This window comes from Erythrolamprus reginae, chromosome 1 (assembly GCF_031021105.1).
Source record: "Erythrolamprus reginae isolate rEryReg1 chromosome 1, rEryReg1.hap1, whole genome shotgun sequence".
Taxonomy (NCBI): domain Eukaryota; kingdom Metazoa; phylum Chordata; class Lepidosauria; order Squamata; family Dipsadidae; genus Erythrolamprus; species Erythrolamprus reginae.
This window is the reverse complement of record NC_091950.1, coordinates 7,895,690-7,917,712: the sequence shown is the minus strand read 5'-3', so window position 1 is coordinate 7,917,712 and position 22,023 is coordinate 7,895,690. Positions and strand designations below refer to the sequence as shown.

General features: G+C 45.5%; 1 long non-coding RNA gene across 1 annotated transcript; it reads right to left on the bottom strand.

Annotated features, from left to right (window-relative positions):
* Positions 1 to 12,830: 12,830 nt before the first annotated feature.
* LOC139156436 (uncharacterized) lies at positions 12,831 to 21,746 on the bottom strand. The gene is made up of 2 exons (XR_011557316.1): positions 20,884 to 21,746; positions 12,831 to 13,855 (listed from the first exon to the last, which is right to left on the bottom strand). It is a non-coding gene; the product is annotated as an uncharacterized lncRNA (long non-coding RNA).
* Positions 21,747 to 22,023: the final 277 nt, after the last annotated feature.

Below are 22,023 nucleotides of genomic sequence, written 5' to 3'. Positions count from 1 at the left end.
GCAGGGATGATAAAGAGTATAAAACTGTCCATTATATCTATGGAAAGGCTTGTTTCCTTTCTCACAAAGTCATCCAAGTGTAGCCAAAGGAGATCCATAGAAAGTATCCAAACCCAAGGAAATTACCTGCCTCAAAATCCCCCCAAAAAACAGTGTTGAAAATTCTACTAGCAAACATTAGCATTCCTGTAACGTTCCACAATGTTTTTCTTACTACAGGCTCATCCCTAGTAACTACCAGCAGTTCCTTGCATTGATGTTTGCTGTCTCCCTGGTCAGTAAAGATTTTCTTCTTCTCCACAACATCACCCTTGGTTTCCACATCTATGGCCATTTTGGGGATGAGATATCTATTTCCTTAAACAGCCTTTCCATGCTCTCCTCACAAGCCCAAGTGATCCCAGCTTACAAATGTGACCCAAAGGACATTCTGCTGTCCGTCATTGGTGGTCTCAATGCCAAATTCTCAAGGCAAATGTACTCCATCTTCAGCATTTATAAAGTTCCACAGGTAAGAGAGCACCACAGGATACAATATGGAATAGGCAAAGATCATCCATATACACCAAAGACAAAAATAGCTTTTTAGAGAGAGAGATTATATTATGAACTTCTGACTCTTTGTTTATGTTTGATAAAATAGTAGCCATTGTTTTAGTGCCATTTATTCCCTGTATTAGGTTTATGGTTTCTTCTCTTGTTTTCTAACATACCCAACCAATCCAAATGTGTACATGAGAGCTCTCCAGTGGTGGGATTCAAATAATTTAACAACCAGTTCTTTGCAGTAATAATCAGCTGGCTGGGTGTGGTTGGATGATCATGTGACTGGCTGGGCATAGCCAACCTCATTGGTCTCATCAAAAAGGAAAAGAGAAAAGAAGAGAAGACATGCTGGAAGTACGTTGGAGGTCTACTAGGTCAACTTAGGCAGGAACCACCTAGAAAAATGGTTATCTGATCACTTCCTTAAAACTTCCAATGTTGTATCATTTACAATATCTGGAGAAATGTTGTCCTACTGATTAATTGTTCTGTCAGGAAATGTATGTATGTATGTATGTACGTACGTACGTACGTACGTACGTATGTATGCAGGAAGGCATTCATTCATTCATTCATTCATTCATTCATTCATTCATTCATTCATTCATTTGCCGCCCAACTCCCAAATGACTCTGGTAGTTGAAGGGTCCTACAAAATGAGGTTGGAGAGTGTCAAACTACAAATGTTGTATTTGTAGTTTACAAATACAAACTGCAAATTGGAGGGGCTCCTACAAAATTAGGGGGGGGGACTATTTTCCAAAGCACCAAAAGGCATGACAAGAAGCAATGGATGGAACTACCCAAAGGGAGAGGCAAGCTAGGACTAAGAAGAAATTTTCTAAGATGAGACCAATCAACCAATGGAATTGCCTGCCTTCAGGAGTTGTGAGTGCTCCATCACACACAAGCAACACAGTTACAAGATAATTTGAAATCTTTACAGTCTAATACTAACTGTTAAATGCTGAAAATGCAGGATCAAAATACATAAACATAGAAAAAGCGTTGCAACCCTATTCCAAATTAATAAAATCAATTCTGCTAATTACAGTATGTATTTTAAAAGACATTGTGGGAGCTTCATGACGGGAGGCTTTCAAGAAAAGATTGGACTGCTATTTGTCAGAAATGTTGTAGGGTATCCTGCTTGGGCACATTATTGGGCTAAGTAACCCAAGTAGACATCACTATAGACTGTGTTGAAAAAGCAATCCAAGACCTTAAACCTTCTCTATCAGTCGGACCAGATGGTCTTTGCACATACTTCCTAAAAAAACTTTCTTCAGCTTTAGCAGAACCACTAAGCATCATCTTTCAAAATTCCTTCAGGACCAGCACACTCCCCAAGCTATGGTCAAAACGGTAGTCATCCCCATCTTCAAAAAAGGAGACCCTTCTCTCGTTGACAACTACAGACCAATTTCGCTATGCTGCATCTCATGTAAAGTCATGGAATCAATTATAAATCAATCAATCACCCTTTACTTAGAATCTAATAACCTACTCTCTAACAAACAATTTGGATTCAGAAAGAAATTATCCTGCAACCTTCAACTACTTCACTGCAAAAACATATGGACTACCCACCTAGATCAAGGAAAATCCATTGATGCAATTTATATTGACTTTTGCAAAGCCATTCGATTCAGTGGTCCATGACAAACTACTCCTAAAACTCAAATCCTATGGCATCTCTGGATTCCTCCACAGCTGGATTACTGCATTCCTGTCAAACAGGCAACAAGTTGTCAAAATTGGAAGCGCCATTTCCACCCCTGTCCCGGTTAAAAGTGGTGTTCCCCAAGGCAGTGTACTAGGACCTACTCTATTTATTCTCTATATCAACGACCTATGCGATCATATCACAAGCAACTGTGTTCTTTTCGCTGATGATGTAAAACTTTTCAACACCACGGACAACACATCTACTCTCCAAAAAGACCTCAACTTTGTCTCACATTGGTCTAGCACATGGCAACTTCAAATATCAACCAGCAAATGTTCTACCCTCCACATTGGCAAAAAGAATCCGAACCTCATATATTAACAAAATAAACAAAATCTCACAGCCAACCCCCACTCAGTAAAAGAGCTTGGAATACTAATATCAAATGATCTAACTTCCAAAGCCCACTGCAACAATATCGCCAAAAAGGCTTCTAGAGTTGTTAACCCGATCCTATGCAGCTTCTGCTCTGGCAATCTCACGCTACTCACCAGAGCCTACAAAACTTTTGCCAGACCCATCCATGAATACAGTTCATCTGTCTGGAACCCATACCACATCTCGGACATCAACACCCTTGAAAATGTCCAAAGATACTTCACCAGAAGAGCCCTTCACTCCTCCACTCGAAAAAGAATACCCTACGAAAGCAGACTATCAATCCTAGGTCTAGAAAGCTTAGAACTACGTTGCCTAAAACACGATCTAAGTATTGCCCACACGATCATATGCTGCAACGTTCTACCTGTCAATGACTATTTCAGCTTCAATCGCAACAACACAAGAACACGCAACAGATTCAAACTTAATATTAACCGCTCCAAACTTGACTGTAAAAAATATGACTTCAGCAACCAAGTTGTCGAAGCGTGGAACTCATTACCTGACTCAGTAGTGTCAACCCCTAACCCCAAACATTTTTCCCTTAGACTATCCACGATTGACCTCTCCAGGTTCCTAAGAGGCCAGTAAGGGGCGTGCATAAGTGCACCAGTGTGCCTTCCGTCCCCTGTCCAATTGTCTCTCCTTATCTCATTTATCTTCCTTTCAAATATGTTCACCTATATTTTATATCTTTTCTTCTATTCTTTTCTTTACTTATATTATTACATATCTTTCTCTTCAATGTGTATTATGTATTGGACAAAATAAATAAATAAATAAAAGTCCCTCCCAACTCTGTTAATCTGGATGATCTGTAAGGTTCTATTGTTTCTATGCTGCTTGCAGTCCTGCAGTTTTGTTATCACAAATAAGCATTCACATTTATTCTTGGATGTCTATTAACAGAAGGGAGAAAGAGAAGCGGGGGAAAAAAACCTCTCCTGTACTTTAAGCCTAGTTTGAAAGGGGCTAGAATTTTTCTTTTGAGGAAATGGCTATGTGGTTACTACTTCTTTTTATTTTCCCTTCTTTTGGTTAATTACAAACGAGCAGGAATGTCTGAGGTATGTATTGGCTACTGGAATAACGCCGGCTGACTCACCGGCCCCACGGCGATGTTGCTGAAGGGCCGGGCAGACTCGGACCCTTCAGATGGCGGCCGCCATCTTGTTTTCGGCCGAAATCTCGCGAGACGAGATTTCAGCCGGGAATGCCCTGCCCACGTGGTGGGCATGACGCCAGGTCTGGGCGGGGCCTGCTGGCCCTATTTAAGGGGCAGCAGGCCGGGAAACAGCCTTTTCGCCCGGACCTGGTTGCCTGAGCAGACACTCCTTGGTGCTGCTCGGCCGCCATTTTGTGTCTCCCTCGTGTTGCGGCCGCCATTTTGTGGCCTACCGAGGGGGCGAAAAGTGCTTGGAATACTTCTTGCTTCAGGACGTCCTTACTCATTCACCGGAGCTGTTTGCAGCGATCCCCCTCGGGCCCGAGGGGGACTGGTAACCTCCTCCCGGCTGGGAGGAGGGCGCGGTGGGGGTGTTGGGTTTGGGCCCCCGGTCTTGGGCGGGGGGTGTTCCTGGATTGCAGGCCTCTAAGGCCTGCCTGTGCAGGGAGGTTTGCCATCATAATAATACATTAATCATTAAATACTGTGTCAATATATATTTATAATTGTACTGTTATACCCAATACAGGGGTTAATAGGGGTAGCAGGGGCTCCCAGGCCCTAGGTAGGGCCCTGTGGGGGGAGTTGGGCCTGCCACTCGTGCTGTGGGTTTCGGCCTAGGTGGTTTTTAGTGGCTTATTGCATACCTAAGGGGAAAGTGTGATGGCTCCTAAGAAGAGGCCTGCCACTGCTCCTATGGCTCCGCCAGCAGCGCGCCCCAGGAGGGCCCTTAGGCCTTCTGCCCGGGCCCGGGCCAGTAGGGAGGGGACTGCTGGGGTGGTCCCTGAACAGGGGGGGTGGTCTCGTTGCCTCCTGCCCCTCAACCTGATTTTTCTCCTGCTATGTCTTGGGCCAGGGTGTTGGAGAGGCTCGATGAGCTCGAGCAATGGAGGAGCGGTGCGGTCCCCGGAGTGTCCAGCGATCAAGTGCCTGCGGCGTTGGGGAGAGATCCGGCGGCGGCCCAGGCTGGGCAGCCGGCTCCGTTCGGACGGCAGGCCCCTGCAGGGCCGATGGCGGCTTTCCCGGGCCCCACACCATTGGGCCCCCCGTGGATGTCTTCAACCCCGTACGGGGCAGGTGAGGCTGCACCACACACCACATCTCTGTCTTTTCTTCCTCCCCCCACCCCGGGTTTTCCCCCGGCGGGGGTCGGGAGTGGGTCCAGCTTTTTGGGGTCCCCCGCGGGCACCTGCGGGCAGGTGTGGGCTCCGCCGGTTCCTCCTCCGGGGCCGCCGGCGGCCAGCGCTGCTCCATTGTCTGGGACGGGTCCTGCGGGGACACCAGCGGTGCCAGGGGCAGGGGGGTGGGTTCCTCCGGCCCCTCCTGTCATGCCCCCGCTCCCGGTTTTCCCCTACCCCCATGGGGCGGGTGTTTTTGGTGTGGCGGCCAACTCGGTATGGGACCCCTTCGCTTGTATTAAAGCGGGGGCCATACCGTGCGGGCTGCCGTCCACCCCTCTAGGATGCCACCTTCACCCGTCGGTCAAGGAGGCTATTTGGCGGGGCGAATACGTCGATCTTTTTTCGCTTTTGAACCGCGAGGTTCCCAAGCAGGAGAAAGAGATTGTCCCGGGGGAGAAAACGAAGAAGACCAAGGTAACGAAATGCTTCAGCTCCTGGCTGTATGCCTTTCTTACCTATGGGTCGGTAGTGATCCAACGGCAGCCGGCTATGGCCTCTGCCATGTTTAAGTATATAGACTTAATTGCCAGGGCCCACTTTGAATATAAGGGCACCATCTGGCGCCATTATGATAAGGGTTTCCGCATGAGGATGTCTGTGGAGCCCAACTTGCCGTGGGATATGGTGGTCCCGGACCTGTGGTTCCGGGCCACGCATATGTCCGGGAAGGAAGGGTGTGAGCGCACGGATAGTGGGCACTTTATGGAGGAGGAGCCCGGCGCGGCTTCGCCGGCCAGGGCGACTCCTGGTGTGGCTGGCAAGGGGGCCTCGCCCGCTTGTCATGAGTTTGCTGCAAAAGGGGCGTGTTTTCGTCCCTTTTGTAAGTACAAGCATGCCTGCGGGAATTGTGGGGGGTCCCATGCAGCTTCAGTCTGTCCCCGCCCCAAGAAAGGGGCGGAGAAGAAGGGCGGGGGTCCAGGAAAACCTCCCCCACCAGCTGGGGGAAAAGGGGCCCAGCCCAATTAATGTTTCTGTGCTTGAGGGTTGGTTGATCGACTACCACCCTCGCCCGAGAGCCGAGTTGCTCTTGAGGGGCTTCTCCGAGGGATTTAGGATCCCTTATGTGGGTATTAGGAGGGCCTTCATGTCCGACAACCTCAGGTCAGTTGTCGGACACGAAGACATTGTACGGGCTAAGATTCGAAAGGAGGTGGCTGAGGGCAGGGTCCTTGGGCCCTTCCCGGAGCCGCCCTTTCCGAATCTTCGTGTGTCCCCCTTAGGTGTGGTCCCCAAAAAGGCGAGTGGTGAATTTCGGTTGATTCACCATTTGTCTTTTCCAAAAGGGGAGTCAGTGAATGACTTCATTCCTGACGAGCTTTGTTCCGTCCGGTACGCATCCTTTGATGCGGCCGTGGCTATGGTTAGGGAGTGTGGGGTGGGAGCCCTTATGGGGAAATGCGACATTAAGTCGGCATTTCGGCTCCTCCCCATTCACCCAGGCGACTTCGAGCTGCTGGGCTTCCATTTCGAAGGTGGGTTTTACGTGGATAGGGCATTGCCGATGGGCTGCTCTATTTCCTGCTCCCTCTTTGAGAGCTTTAGTACCTTCCTCGAGTGGGTGCTCAGGAGGCGGAGTGGCCTGGGGTCTGTCGTTCATTACCTTGATGATTTCTTGATGGCCGGGCCTGCGCAATCGGAGCAATGCTTTGCTTTGATGCGGGACTTCGAAGCCCTTTGTGCTCAATTGGGGGTGCCTTTAGCCTCCGAGAAGACCGAAGGCCCTGCCACCAGGATTACCTTCCTGGGTATTGAATTGGATTCAGTGGAGCAATCTTCCAGATTGCCCCTGGATAAGTTGATTAAGATCAGGTCCAAGCTTGAGGCGGTCCTGGGCTGCAGGAAGGTTACTCTTCGGCAGCTCCAGGAGTTGGCTGGGATTCTTAATTTTGCCTGTCGGGTAGTGGTGCCTGGTAGGGCTTTTTCTCGCCGGTTGTATGATGCGATGAAGGGGCTGAGTTTGCCCCACCATCGTACCCGCTTATGTGCAGGGGTCAGGGCTGACCTCTGCGTGTGGCGGGAGTTTTTGGAACGTTTTAACGGGTTGTCGTTTTGGCGGCAGGAGCTTCTTTTGGAAGCGGAGCTGCAGCTGTGTTCCGACGCCGCAGGGACTTGCGGTTTTGGGGTAGTGTTAGGTGACCAGTGGTGCTGGTCGGCATGGCCTCCGGAATGGAGTGCCTGTTCATTGGTTAAGGACTTAACCTTTTTGGAGCTTTTCCCCTTAATAGTGGCCTTAGAGCTCTGGGGGGAGCAGTTCAGGGATAAGACTGTGCATTTTTGGTGTGACAATCTAGCGGTTGTCCATGTTGTGAACGCCCTGTCCTCCAAGAGTGACAGGGTGATGCGGCTTGTCCGCCATTTTGTGCACAGGTCCTTGTCTTTGAACGCCTTGTTTTTGGCTAGGCACGTCCCTGGTTTAGATAACGGGGTGGCTGACGCCTTGTCCCGTGGTCAGTTGTCCAGGTTTCGGACCCTGGCCCCGTGGGCCCGAGAGTCGCCGGAGGTGTTTCCAGCCCACCTGTGGAGCTTGGGCGGGCTCTCGAGAGCTGGAGAGACGAGGCCTCCAGGGCGATCGCCTTATCGGTAGCTCCTAGTACCCTGCGAGCTTATCAGCGTGCAGGTAAGGAGTTTGGGGATTTCAGGCTGGGTAAGGGTTACCCCCATTGCTGGCCTGCCCCGGTTGAGCACCTAGCTGAATTCTGTGTCCTGCTGAAGGGGCGTGGCCTTTCAGTGAGGACTATCAGGGCTAGGTTAGCCGGCCTCGCCTTTCTGTCCAAGGCGGGGGGGTTTGGTGATTTTACGGGTGATTTTCGCATCCGGAGGATGCTGGAAGGTTGGGTGAGGGAGCGACAGGGGTTTCCCGCTGACACTCGTCGGGCCCTGACGGTTCAGCAGCTGTCTCTGATTAATCAGACGTTTGGCAGTCTGTGCGCCTCTCCTTACGAGGCTCGGCTGTTCAGGGCAGCGACTTGCGTTATGTTTTTCGGGGCCCTCAGGGTCAGCGAGGCAATGGCCTCCTCGCAGTCTGACTTGTCGCTCCGCGCCTTCCAGCTCGCTGATCTGTCCTTTAGACAGGGGGGTGTCTCTCTTTTGGTGAGACACTCCAAGACAGATCAGTTACACAGAGGGGTTAGACTTGAACTTAGTGCAGCCACCGATAAGTCTGTTTGCCCGGTGGCTGCTTTGCAGCAATTTTGTGTTTTGCGTGGGTCAGGGCGTGGGTACCTTTTTATACACCAGGATGGTTCCCCCCTGACCCGGTATCAATTCTGGGCGATAGTGTCTAAGGCTATGTCTCAGGTAGGCATGGATCCCGCCGGCTATGGAACGCATTCGTTCCGTATCGGCGCCGCCACTAGCGCGGCACTTTCTGGTCTCCCGGCCCAACGGATTCAGGAGATCGGCCGCTGGCGGTCAGCGGCATATTTGGGTTATGTCAGGCCCGCTGAGGATCCGGGGCAGGGTTTAGGCTAGGTAACCTCTCTGTGTGTGTCCTCTTCCAGGTTCCCAGTCCAGGCAGAAACCGACGGCGCTGCTGTGTGGCCACAGCATGGTCTTCTGGGCCGGCCGCTCAGCAGCCAGAAGTGCCATCGGGACCCAGCTGTCGTTGGGACGGTGGGTCAATGTTGTTTGGATGGGCCGGAGGGGTATGCGGTGGGAGGGCCTCCTACCGACGCTGCTGGGTACGCAGCATCTCAGGGCGGTACCCGGCGCTGCTGGGCGGGCGGCTACCCATGGTCGCGCCCAGATGGGACTGGGTGGTCGGCAGCCCATAGCCGCACCCAGATGGCTGGTCTTGCACCTCGGTGGCAATGACCTATGCCTGCTTGGCGGTCTACCGTTGATCGTCCAGGCGCGCGAAGACCTGCGGCGGCTTCGCACGGTATGGCCCACCATGCAAGTGGTGTGGTCAGAGATCCTCCCACGGATCGTTTGGAGGGACGCCATTTCCCTTAGGGCCATCCACCGGGTTAGACGTAGGGTGAATAAGGCCGTGGGAAAAACTGTCAAAGAATTAGGGGGGATTGTAGTGGCCCATCCCCTCATCACTGTAGATCGGCCGTGGCTTTACCGGGCCGATGGCGTTCACCTGTCAGAACAGGGGAACGCCATTTTCTTACAGGACCTGCAGAGGTCTCTGCGTGAGCTGGCGCAGATAGAGGGGGGAGTCGGGGGGCCAAGATAGAGATCTGACCCCCGCTCTGTGGCAGGTTAGGGGCGGAAATCTGGGTGGTTTCAGCAACTGCGCGTTCTCCCTTGGGCATCTTTGGGGATGATTGACAGGTTCTCTCCAAGACCATGGTGGGTGCTACCTGCGCACTTGGGGGGAACCTGTCTTTGGGTCCCGCTATTGAAGTCCCAGGGTAGGGGTGAGCCGGCGGGACCCCCCTCATGCGAGTGTATGGCGGGGTCTCAGGTGAGGGAGAGGTCCCTCACCTGGACCAGCATCGATTACGCCCATAGTTGCCCAGGAATGTTGACCTTTTACGTCATTTCCGCCCCGGAAGTGTTTGTTTGACCCTGCAGGTCCATTTGGTTCCGGGTCATAGTTAAGTATGTTGATTATGCAAATTTATGCTAATTCATGCTAATTTAATTAATAAATTATGCAAATTTATTATAATAAAAATGACCCAAGTTTAAATCCAGCTCTTGTGTCCGAGTCGTTACTCCGTCTCTTCTGCAATAACGCCGGCTGACTCACTGGCCCCACGGCGATGTTGCTGAAGGGCCGGGCAGACTCGGACCCTTCAGATGGCGGCCGCCATCTTGTTTTCGGCCGAAATCTCGCGAGACGAGATTTCGGCCGGGAATGCCCTGCCCACGTGGTGGGCATGACGCCAGGTCTGGGCGGGGCCTGCTGGCCCTATTTAAGGGGCAGCAGGCCGGGAAACAGCCTTTTCGCCCGGACCTGGTTGCCTGAGCACACACCCACCCGCCCTTCCCTATTTTGCAGTGTGCCTAGGGGTCGCCTGCGGGGGCCGAATGGGAATTTTTTGCAGCTTCGCCCATTAGGCCAGGCTGTTTTTTCGCCCATTCCATACTGGGGAGATGGATGTGCGGTTAGGGGGTGTTTGCATTTAATTAGGTTAATTGGCTTACCTCTGGTCATTGGGTAGGCAGGTTAGGGGCGGAAATCTGGGTGGTTTCAGCAACTGCGCGTTCTCCCTTGGGCATCTTTGGGGATGATTGACAGGTTCTCTCCAAGACCATGGTGGGTGCTACCTGCGCACTTGGGGGGAACCTGTCTTTGGGTCCCGCTATTGAAGTCCCAGGGTAGGGGTGAGCCGGCGGGACCCCCCTCATGCGAGTGTATGGCGGGGTCTCAGGTGAGGGAGAGGTCCCTCACCTGGACCAGCATCGATTACGCCCATAGTTGCCCAGGAATGTTGACCTTTTACGTCATTTCCGCCCCGGAAGTGTTTGTTTGACCCTGCAGGTCCATTTGGTTCCGGGTCATAGTTAAGTATGTTGATTATGCAAATTTATGCTAATTCATGCTAATTTAATTAATAAATTATGCAAATTTATTATAATAAAAATGACCCAAGTTTAAATCCAGCTCTTGTGTCCGAGTCGTTACTCCGTCTCTTCTGCAATAAGCAGGCAGTCTTGATTATTTAGCCAGTTCACAAAACTCCACAAAGAGTTAACAAACAGTTCTTCTGAACTGGTACAAACTGGTTGAATTCCACCACTGGCTCTTCCTAAGAAAAAAAGACTCAAAGGGAATCAGCCTGACTGCAAGGGTCATAAATTACACAATGGTGACCACAAAAGTCACCAAAAAACTTTACTATGTCTTTGAAATTCTTTGTCCCTTTTTCCAGCTTGGTGTTGGCTTTGAGTTTTCTCAGGGAGAGAGAAGAATTTATCCCTCCTTCTTGCGGATCAATCCCAAGGAATTTCCTCAGTATGTGGGTTTAGTCCAGCTGCTCTTGTATTTCCAGTGGAATTGGGTTGGGCTTCTGGCCCCTGACAATAACAATGGAGAACGTTTCATCTCAGCTCTAATGCCAATGCTGAAGGAGAAGGAGATCTGCCTGGCCTTCACTGAAAGGTTGAAATCAAATGATTTAACAATGGCATACAATAAATTACTTCGCATTTTCACAAAATGGTCTAAAATTGAAGTGTTTATTCTGTTTGGAGACTCCACTCTTATTAGCAGTTTACAAGTGGCTGTGCCTTCTTTTGAAAAAACCAAAAAGATATCATTTAGAAAAGTTTGGATCTTCACTTCCCACTGGAAACTTTGTATGGAGGAATTTGAAGAGCTATTGCAATATATAAAGCCTCTCCATGGAGCTTTGCATTTCAGGGACCGTACTGGGGATGTCTCAGAATTCAGCCACTTCCTCCTTTCTTTAGACCCCTTGACCCCACAAGGAGACATCTTTCTCCCCCTATGGTGGGAAAATGTCTTTGGCTGCAAGATCCATAAATCAGGAATGATCCCTCCAAAGGGGGGAAAACAATGTACAGGAAAGGAGGATGTGCAGAATCTGCCCACTTACACTTTTGAAACAAGAATGACAGGTGAAAGTTACAATATCTACAATGCCATTTATGCTCTGGCACATGCTTTACATGCAATGTGGGGATCCAGAGTTCGACCAACCATGATGAGGCTTGGAAAGGGGATCTCAAATGTCCAGTCATGGCAGGTAATTGCTATGGCTTGTTACTCATTCTAAAGATTTCTTAAAGAGGAAGCACCCCACCTGCCTTTCTTCAATTACTAATTCAGTCTGCACATTCCTATATCAATCCATCTCAAAAGATCTTAAAACAACTATTATAAAAAATAAGAATATTTTATTGAAAGAGGGTAGATGGTGAAAAGAGAAGTAAACAAAACCAATGGTCTATAAACTTAATTGAGGAAAGACCTTTATAAAGTTCTGAATAGCCTTCAACAATTAGCCAAATTTCATGTGGTGATCATTCCAAGATAGAGACATCAGCCGAATGCAAGATAGTAATCTTTGTACTATTTTGCAACACATTTCAGCAAATCAGTTGAACTCTTACTGGTGAGCCGCCCCGAGTCAACGGAGAGGGGCGGCATACAAATATAATAATAATAATAATAATAATAATAATAGTAATAATAATAATAATAATAATAATAATAATAATAATATAAAAAATAAATAAAAATAAAATAAAAAATAAAAATAATAAAAATAATAAAAATAAAATAAAAATAAAATAAAAATAAAATAAAAATAAAATAAAAATAAAATAAAAATAAAATAAAAATAAAATAAAAATAAAATAAAAATAAAATAAAAATAAAAATAAAAATAAAAAAAATAATAAAAAAAATAAAAAAATAAAAATAAAAATAAAAATAAAAAATACAAAATAAAAATACAAAATAAAAATAAATAAATAAATAATACAGAACAACCTCAGTTTTGCTCAGAATGTGCCCTGAATCCAACTTGTAAAATTACACTCAGTAAATTTTAACCTTAGCTTATGTTTCTATGGCTAAGTATTGTGTGACCCTATCCTTTTTGCTGTGTGAAAATAGCTTCTTTTTTAATAGTGGATGGTAACTTACCAAGGAGAGAAGCATCCTTGAACTAAGGAGAAATTATGTAATGCAAGCATTCATAGCAACAGCTTGCCTTAGAGGTTGTGGCTGCCCCATCGCTAAAAGCATCTAAAAAGAGACAGGAGAGCCATTTGTCTGAAATTGTAGAGGGTCTCCTGCTTGAGCAGGAGTTTGGACAAGAAGACCTCTGATATTTAGCCCAGTTGGTCAAACCTAATTCTTGAATTATGCTTCCTTTAAGTATGAACTAGACAAAGTCAGTGGGATTTTCCATGGTTGTGATAGAAATCATTTATTCATTACTAAAATTAATTTGTCAATTAACAAGATCTTGGGCGAAAGTAATTATTTCAAACTGCAGGTAGCCAAATGTCACAAAAGGGAAACCCCAATCATTAAATTTGGGGTCTGGAACTAAAATTGTTGTGTGCCTTGTATTTTGAATAAACTGGAGTTGGAAATGATACCCGGTAATAAAACGAAAGATTTGTAGTTTCAGAGTTAAGTATTTGGCATCATACTAGAGCTCTAGCTTTTCAGACCAACAATTTATGATAGAAGCCAAAATATATCACTTATAGCTCTAGCCCAAATACTCCAATTTCTGAAGGTCTATTTTCTTTCAGATTCTTGCCTATTTGAAGAATGTGCAGTTCAACAACAGTGCTGGAGATGAAGTCTCCTTCTCAGAAGACGGAGTAGGATCGTCTCATTTTGATCTTCTCAACTGGGTTTTCTTCCCCAATGCATCTTTTGTCCCCATGAAGGTTGGCCAAATAAATCCTGAGGCTCTGTCAGGCCAGGGTTTCACCATTAAATCTGATGGAATCATCTGGGCCACAAAGGTGAGATGCAAGGGAATGTTATGAATTCAGGGAAATAATAATTATCTTCCTGACATGCAGAACATCTTTCTAACTTGGAAAAATAGCAATTGAGTCAGAAATTATGACATTCTTTGGTGAAAAAACTGCTTTGCAACTACTCAGTTGATGTTTGGTTTCTGTCATTCCACAATGGGTTTGGCGTGGGAACATCTTCTGCTTGAAATGCAAGATGCAATTACAGCAAACAACATTGATTTCCAGTGACCACTGCTGGTCAGTTGTATCTTCAGTGTTCTTCCTTTAGAAATGCTGTAGTTCAGCCATAAGCCTTCCTCTGCAGGCCAATCATAGGTCTCATCTCCCACATCCATTGGTGTGCCAGAAATGCCAGTGGTCAGATTTCCTCAGGACATTTTCCTGATTTCTGATAGATGCTGGCGAACTATTTCTTTAGAAGGGAATCTGAACATAAAATTAGGAAAAAGGAAGAGAAATAAAATAGGAAAAAGAATGAATGCAACAGGTCCATTGATTGGGTCATCTCAAATATTTATTTTTGCTTTTAGAAGGTGCCCTTTGCCAGGTGTGGCCTGAAGAGGTGTCATGCAGGAGAGAGGACAAGAGTTCCAGAGGGCAAGCAGGTTTGCTGCTACCAGTGTGATCCTTGTCCAGAAGGGACCATTTCTAATCAGACAGGTAGACAAGACTTCAAATGTAAATCTTCCAGGATCAAGGAAGCCACTTAGTACATCAAAATATTTTTTGCTCTATAGGATTGACATGAACTCATACTGTTCAGTAGAACCCTTCTGCATACAAATCTAAACTTCCTTGGCCACAGGGGTCATCTTTCCTGAACCTCAACAATTCTATGCAGAACAGTTTTAATGAAGAATTTATGACTCTCCAACTTGCATTTAAACTCCTACTGTGTTTTCCCAAAAATACGACTTACTCAGAAAGTAAGTCCTCGCTTGGGTTTTACACCCTAACTTTTTATTGTTATTGTTATTGTTGTTGTTGTTGTTGTTGTTGTTATTTATTAGATTTGTATGCCGCCCCTCTCCGAAGACTCAGTGCGGCTCATTACAGCAAAACAATACAAATCCAATAGTTAAAAACAATTTAAAAATCTTAATATAAAAAACAATCATACATCTCAGACAAACCATACATAAAATGGAACCGGGCCAGGGGAATCAATTTCCCCATGCTTGATGGCAGAGGTAGGTTTTAAGGAGTTTGCAAAAGGCAAGAAGGGTGGGGGCAATCCTAATCTCTGGGGGGAGTTGATTCCAGAGGGTTGGGGCTGCCACAGAGAAGGCTCTTCCCCTGGGTCCCACCAGATGACATTGTTTCATCAATGGGACCTGGAGAAGGCCAATCTCTGGGACCTAACCTGTCGCTGGGATTCGTGCGGCAGAAGGTGGTCCCAGAGATATTCTGGTCCAATGCCATGAAGGGCTTCATAGGTCATAACCAACACTTTGAATTGTGACCAAAAAGTGATCAGCAACCAAAGCAGACTGTGGAATGTTGGTGTAACATGGGCATACCTGGGAAAGCCCATGATTTCTCTCGCAGCTGCATTCTGCACAATCTGAAGTTTCTGAACATTCTTCAAAAGTAGCCCCAGGTAGAGGGCATTACATTAACCTCGAGATGATGAGGGCATGTGTGACTGTGAGCAGTGACTCCCCATCTAGGTAGGGCAGCAACTGAGGGGATGGGCAGGCATGGCCAACTATTTGGGAGTGGCCACCTTTTGACAGGACTCCCCAAACTTCTGGCATGTTTCCTCTTCCCAATGAGGAGACCGGGCAGAAGCTATGCTGGAACAAGGTTTCCTATTCGCCTTGGGTAGATAGTGTTAAAGCAATGCAGGCCCAATGTTTCCTCTTTGCATTGCGTAGAGTGGGCTGAAACGTTGTGGGCCGACCCCTTACATTTTCCACGATGGTTCTGCAGGCCAGTTCTGACCACATTGTGGGCTGAATGCAAGCCACCACCTTGAGTTTCATACCACCTGCCTTAGACAAATACTTTTGATTTCAGATGCAGCTCACTGTGAACCCTGTCCAGAAGACGAATATCACAACAAGCACCACGACCAATGCATTGCCAAGAAAATCCATTTCCTCTCCTATCAAGACACCCTGGGATACGTTTTAGTTTTTCTTGCTCTTTTTCTCTCTGTGATCACTTCTGCAGTCCTGCTGGTTTTCCATAAACACCATGATACACCAATTGTCAAAGCCAACAACCGAGACCTCACCTACATCCTCCTGGTCTCCCTCCTACTCTGCTTTCTCTGCTCCTTCCTCTTCATTGGTCAACCAGGCAAGATCACCTGTCTCTTCCAACAATCTGCCTTTGCTATTCTTTTTTCCATTGCAGTTTCCTCTGTGTTGGCCTTCATGGCCACCAAGCCAGGGAACAAGACAAAGAAACTCTTAGGAAAACCCCTGACCAACTCCATTGTCTTAGGTGGTCCCCTGATCCAAGCAGTTCTTTGTGCCATTTGGCTGGGAACCTCTCTCCCATTTCCCAACATAGACTTCCACTCCTTGTTTGCAGAGACTATCTTGGAATGTAAGCATCCCTCAGCTTTAATGTTTTACATGGTCCTCTCCTACCTAGGTTTTCTGGCTCTCATTAGTTTCACAGTGGCCTTTCTGGCTAGGAAATTGCCGGATAGCTTTAACGAAGCCAAGTTCATTACTTTTAGCATGCTGGTCTTTTGCAGTGTTTGGATTACTTTCCTCCCTACCTATCTGAGCACCAAAGGAAAATCCATGGTGGCTGTGGAGATCTTCTCTATTTTGGCCTCCAGAGCTGCTATCTTGGCTTGTATCTTTTCCCCCAAATGCTACATAATCCTACTGAGACCCATTTGAATTGCAGAGAAAATATAGTAAGAAACAAAAATTTCTAATTAATATCTCTCAAAGACAAACTTATGTTTGTCTTTGAAGCATATTTTGAATGTGATAAGATTTCTAATAAATGATGACCAGAAGGAGGAATTTGTCCATTAAAAATTCCTTATGGAATTCTACAAATGGTTGCTACATACACATGTTCATTCTTTTGTTTATCATATTTTCAACATGGGGTTAGTAAGTTCCAGTGCCCTGCGTGGAAGGAAAGCTTGTTGTTAAAGATATACTTATTTTTTCAAGGAATAAATTTTCTTATTTTATTCCTTATTTTATGTAGTTTATTTTATTTATTTATTTATTTATTTATTTATTTGTTTGTTTGTTTGTTTGTTTGTTTATTTATTTATTTATTTATTTATTTATTTATTTATTTATTTATTAGATTTGTATGCCGCCCTCTCCGAAGACTCGGGGCATTAAGAACATTTTTTTTTTTTTGAAGGATTGTGTTCCATATCAATGTTATAAAACATATACCTTATGAGCATTTCCTTAGATATTTGAGACTACAGAATTTCCCTTCCACTATTCAATTGTTTTTGAAACAGCAGAATTTAAATCACCACACCCATACAGATCTGCAAAACATCCACATCAATGGTGGGCAAAAATTCCCTGAAAGCAGTGAGTAAAATATGTCATCCTTGTATGCAGAATGTTATTCATACTGATAGGGATGAGGTGGCTCCATGGCTAAGATGCTGAACTTGTTGATCAGAAAGGTTGGCAAAAAGGTTGGAGAGAGAAGGAGAAGAGAAGAGAGAGGAGGGAAGAAAAGGAGAAGGAGAAGGGAAGAGATCCTGCAGCCGGTCTTCATATGTTTGTTTGTTTGTTTGTTTGTTTGTTCATTTATTTATTGTTAGAATTTAAAGGGACCCTATAGTACACCAGTCAAGTGGAAGTTCAATCTTCTCTTTAAAATGTCCAGAGTGTTGGAGTTCTCAGCATCAGCTGGTAGGTTGTTCCATTGGTTGATCGCTCTGACTGTCAGGAAGTTCCTCCTTATCTCCATGTTGAATCTCTCCTTGGTCAGCTTCCAGCCGTTGTTCCTCATCCGGCCCTCTGGTGCCCTGAAGAATAAAGTGATCCCCTCCTCTCTGTGACATCCCCTCGTATACTTGTAGACTGCTATCATGTCCGCTCTGGACCTCCTCTTCTCTAGGCTATCCATGCCCAGTTCCCTCAGTCTCTCTTCGTAAGTCTTGGTTTCCAATCCCTTAATCATCTTGGTTGCTCTTTTTTGCACCTTCTCCAGAGTTTCAATGTGTCTTTTGAACTGTGGTGACCAGAACTGAATACAGTATGTTTTAGTCTACAGGTCTTTGATCATCTTAGTTGCTCTTCTTTGCACTTTTCCCAAAGTCTCAACATCTTTTTTTATAATGTGGTGACCAAAACTGTGGCACCAAGACTTCACATTATTATGCCTCTGTTTATACACCTCAGGATTGTTACTTGCTTTTTCGGCTGCTGCTCATATTTAAGTGATCCTCCACTAGGACTCCATGATATTCTCAAGTTGAGGCAGGGCTGACATGTTCCTTGACTGTTGATGGTGGAATTTAAAAGGCAGATGTTCTCCGCTTTGATATTTCCATCATCAATTCTAAGGCTGGATTCTTCTTCTTTATCTGGCTTGTTCTTCTTTGTCTTCAATCTTAATCCTGGCCTTTCACTGCATTGTTTGACTGTTTGTTTTACTTGCAGATCCTATGCCTACTTGGCTATGGGTGCGGTGACATCAGCATAATACAGGTGATTGAGGTTTGTCCAGCAGTGGGCTACGAGCCAGAATGCTAAATTGTGCTCGCCGCTGTGTGCATAAGTTCTTGTAGGACCAGCGTTGCTGCACCTGTGGAGGTAGCAAATTTGCGCCCGTGTTTTGCCAAAGTTTTACCTGCAGCTCCGTGTGCGATTTTGCTTCCTCCACACATGCGTTCTGGCTCGTAGTCCACTGCTGGGTTTGTCCCTAAAACCAGGTTCATCTTCCTCTAATCCATCTTCCCTCAAAATATATTCAACATAAATTTGAATAAATGCAGGGAAGAGATGCATTCTTATGATGTTCTGTTCCTAGCCTGGGGCCAGCTTGTTTTGCCCTGCTGTGTACATGGTGTGAGTTTTGGATCTGTTAAAGAGGTTTTGCATGCAGAAAACGAGGTCTTCTGAGTTGCTATCATTCTTAGCGCATTCCAAAATTGGATGCCATCAAAAATCATGAGCAAAGGTGTTGGTGTTTGGTAACTCACAACTCAAAGGAACAGAGTCAAGAATTTGCAGACCAGACAATTCCTTAAGAGAAGGGTATTCGGGGACAAAGAATTCAAGATTGATACAGTAGAAAAGGCTCAGGAATTTAATAAACATTTTTTGATTGGTGACCAAAGAGCAAGATAGTAGAGAGGAAACCACTAGTATCTTGAGTCAAGAAGATATAGTATCTGGAAAATAACAGGAGGAACCAAAAACTCAAGAAAGGAAGGATATAGAAATATATGAAAGGGGCACAAACTGAGACTTGTGCAAAAGGAAGCTCAAAATAAAGCTCTCCTCATCTGGGATCTGATCCTGGATGAGGAGGCCGACCTGGCAGGTGTTACTGAAACTTGGCTGGGCCCAGAAGGAGGAGTTCCTCTCTCTGAAATTTGCCCAGCCGGGTTTCAGATATGGCATCAGCCTCGACCCCAGGGAAGGGGGGGAGGAGTGGCTATTATACCCAGGGAGAGCCTTGGCTTGCGTAGACTCGTTGCTCCAGAGATTGTGGGTTGTGAGTCCCTCCTGGTGAAGTTGGACTTAGGGGTTCAGGTGGGCTTGTTTCTCACGTACCTACCTCCCAGCTGCGTGTCACAAGCCCTGCCTGTGCTACTTGAGGAAGTCAAAAAATTGGGTCAAGGGAAAAAAGCAATTATGAATATATATATATATTCTTCTTCCTACTTATATTCCAATAATAATTTATCTGTGTGTGTGTGTGTGCGTGTTTTCGTAGATTTTTTATTATTGTTGTTATAATATTAAAATATTAAATACTGTATATAATATTAAAATTATTATTTTAATTATTATTGGAATATAAGTTGGAAGAAGAAATTGTTAGAGGAAACATTATCAGTTGGACAAGGAATATTGGCCACAATAGACATCCAGGCCAATGGGAAAAACTATGGCAGAAAAACTACAAATTGACCAAACCACAACATATAAAGAAAAAATAATCAAAATAACCTACAAAAGGTTAGCAAAAATGTATACGAGTCTTAAGCCAAATTGTTGGAGATATAGTCAGTTTTAGTTCACAGAGGCTGAGCCAGGGACTCTGAGGCTGAGTGAGAGAAGGAAGATACTGTAAAAGCCATTTTCTATTTCTGTTGCTTGAATTCTGGTTGGTGAGAAACTAGTGGCTTGGAAAAAGAGGAAGGGGAAAGGACCATTTTCATTTGCAGTTTGAATTCAAACAGACCATATAGCTATAAGCCAAAAATAGTAATAATTCATTCAGGGGGAGTGCGCTTGAGAATGTGATTCTATTGTACTTCAAAATTGCTGGCTTAGTTCAGTGTTATATTTGCTTTATAGCTGTGTAAATTTTTTAAATTTTAATTACAGGGGTTGTTGATTTTCTTGGTAAGTACTTATTTTTCAATAAATTGTTAAGATGTCTGGCTTGGTGCAGTGTAACACTTGTTTGGCTGTTGTGTTCTGTTGGACTTCGGTTCGCCTGGTGCACCAGTTGTGGCCCTATTTGGACTGGGAGTCACTGCTCACAGTCACTCATGCCCTCATCACCTCGAGGCTCGACTACTGTAACGGTCTCTACATGGGGCTACCTTTGAAAAGTGTTCGGAAACTTCAGATCATGCAGAATGCAGCTGCGAGAGCTATCATGGGCTTTCCTAAATATGCCCATGTCACACCAAGACTCCGCAGTCTGCATTGGTTGCCGATCAGTTTCCGGTTACAATTGAAAGTGTTGGTTATGACCTATAAAGTCCTTCATGGCACCGGACCATAATATCTCCGGGACCGCCTTCTGCCGCACGAATCCCAGCGACCGGTTAGGTCCCACAGAGTTGGCCTTCTCCGGGTCCCGTCAACTAAACAATGTTGTTTGGCGGGACCCAAGGGAAGAGCCTTCTCTGTGGCGGCCCCGACCCTTTGGAACCAACTCCCCCCAGATATCAGAGTTGCCCCCACCCTCCTAGCCTTTCGTAAGCTCCTTAAAACCCACCTCTGTCGTCAGGCATGGGGGAATTGACATTTTCCCTCCCCCTAGGCTTATAAAATTTATGTATGGTATGCTAGTATGTATGATTAGTTTCTAAATTGGGGTTTTTTTTAAATTAACTTAAATATTAGATTTGTTTACATTGTATTATTATTGCTGTGAGCCACCCCGAGTCTGCGGAGAGGGGCGGCATACAAATCTGATAAATAAATAAATAAATAAATAAATAAATAAAATAAATAAATAAAAACAAACACCAAACAATAAAACAGAAGAACAAGAAATCAACTTACTGTCAATTAACATCAATGGCCTCAACTCACCTATTAAGAGGAAACATGAACTGCTGGACCTAGATATGGACATAGTCCACTTACAAGAGGTACACATAAAAGAGAAATTGGGAAAACTATTAGAATATCCAAAATTAGGAAAACTTTACTATGCACTTACACAAATGATAAAGAGAGGAATTACAATTTATATAAAAGAATGACTAAATTCAAAGTTAAGATATACGAACAAAGAGGGTAGTGAAAGCTTTTCTAGGAGCCTGGGGAGGGCAAAAACAGCCTTCCCCACCCCCCTGAAGGTCCTCCAGAGGTCAAAAATGGAAGAAGTTGGTAAATGAGGCCAGGGAAGGGTAGGAGGTTATTTTTGCCATCCCTGGGCTCCGAGAAAGGCTCTGAAGCCTGGGGAGAGTGACAAACAGACATGGCATTGTGTGCCAGGAGTAGGGAGGGTGTCATAAATGCATGTGTGGGGGGAACATGGAATTATGGGTGTGGGCATGCATGCATGTGCCTCCTGCAACCCCCCCTTTTTGCACACAAACAAAAAATAAGGTTCACCATCACTGACCTACAAGGCAAATGTTTTTTGCATTGTTTAGAAATACCTTTTGAGGTACCAATTAGAAATAATGACCAAAATGATCAGGGGTCTAGAAACCAAGACTTATAAAGAGAGACTGAGGGAACTGGGCATGGATAGCCTAGAGAAAAGGAGGCCCAGAGCGGACATGATAGCTGTCTACATACAAGGGGTTGCCATAGAGAGGAGGGGATCACTTTATTCTCCAGGGCACCAGGGGGCGAGACGAGGAACAACGGCTGGAAGTTGGCCAAGGAGAGATTGAACCTGGAAATAAGGAAGAACTTCCTGATGGTCAGAATGATCAACCAGTGGAACAACCTACCAGCAGACGTTGTGAACTCCAATACTCTGGACATTTTTAAGAGGAAATTGGACTGCCATTTTGGCTGGGATGCTATAGGGTTCGTGCTTAGGCAGGGAGTTGGACTTGATGACCCGCATGGTCCCTTCCAATTCTAACAATAAATAAAAATAAATAAATAAATGGCCAAAATGATCTTCATTTCAGTTAATTAAATGGATGCTGAAAATAGAGAACACTTTGACATTTCTATCTCTGTTAAAATTTTACTTGGCAAAAGTTTAAA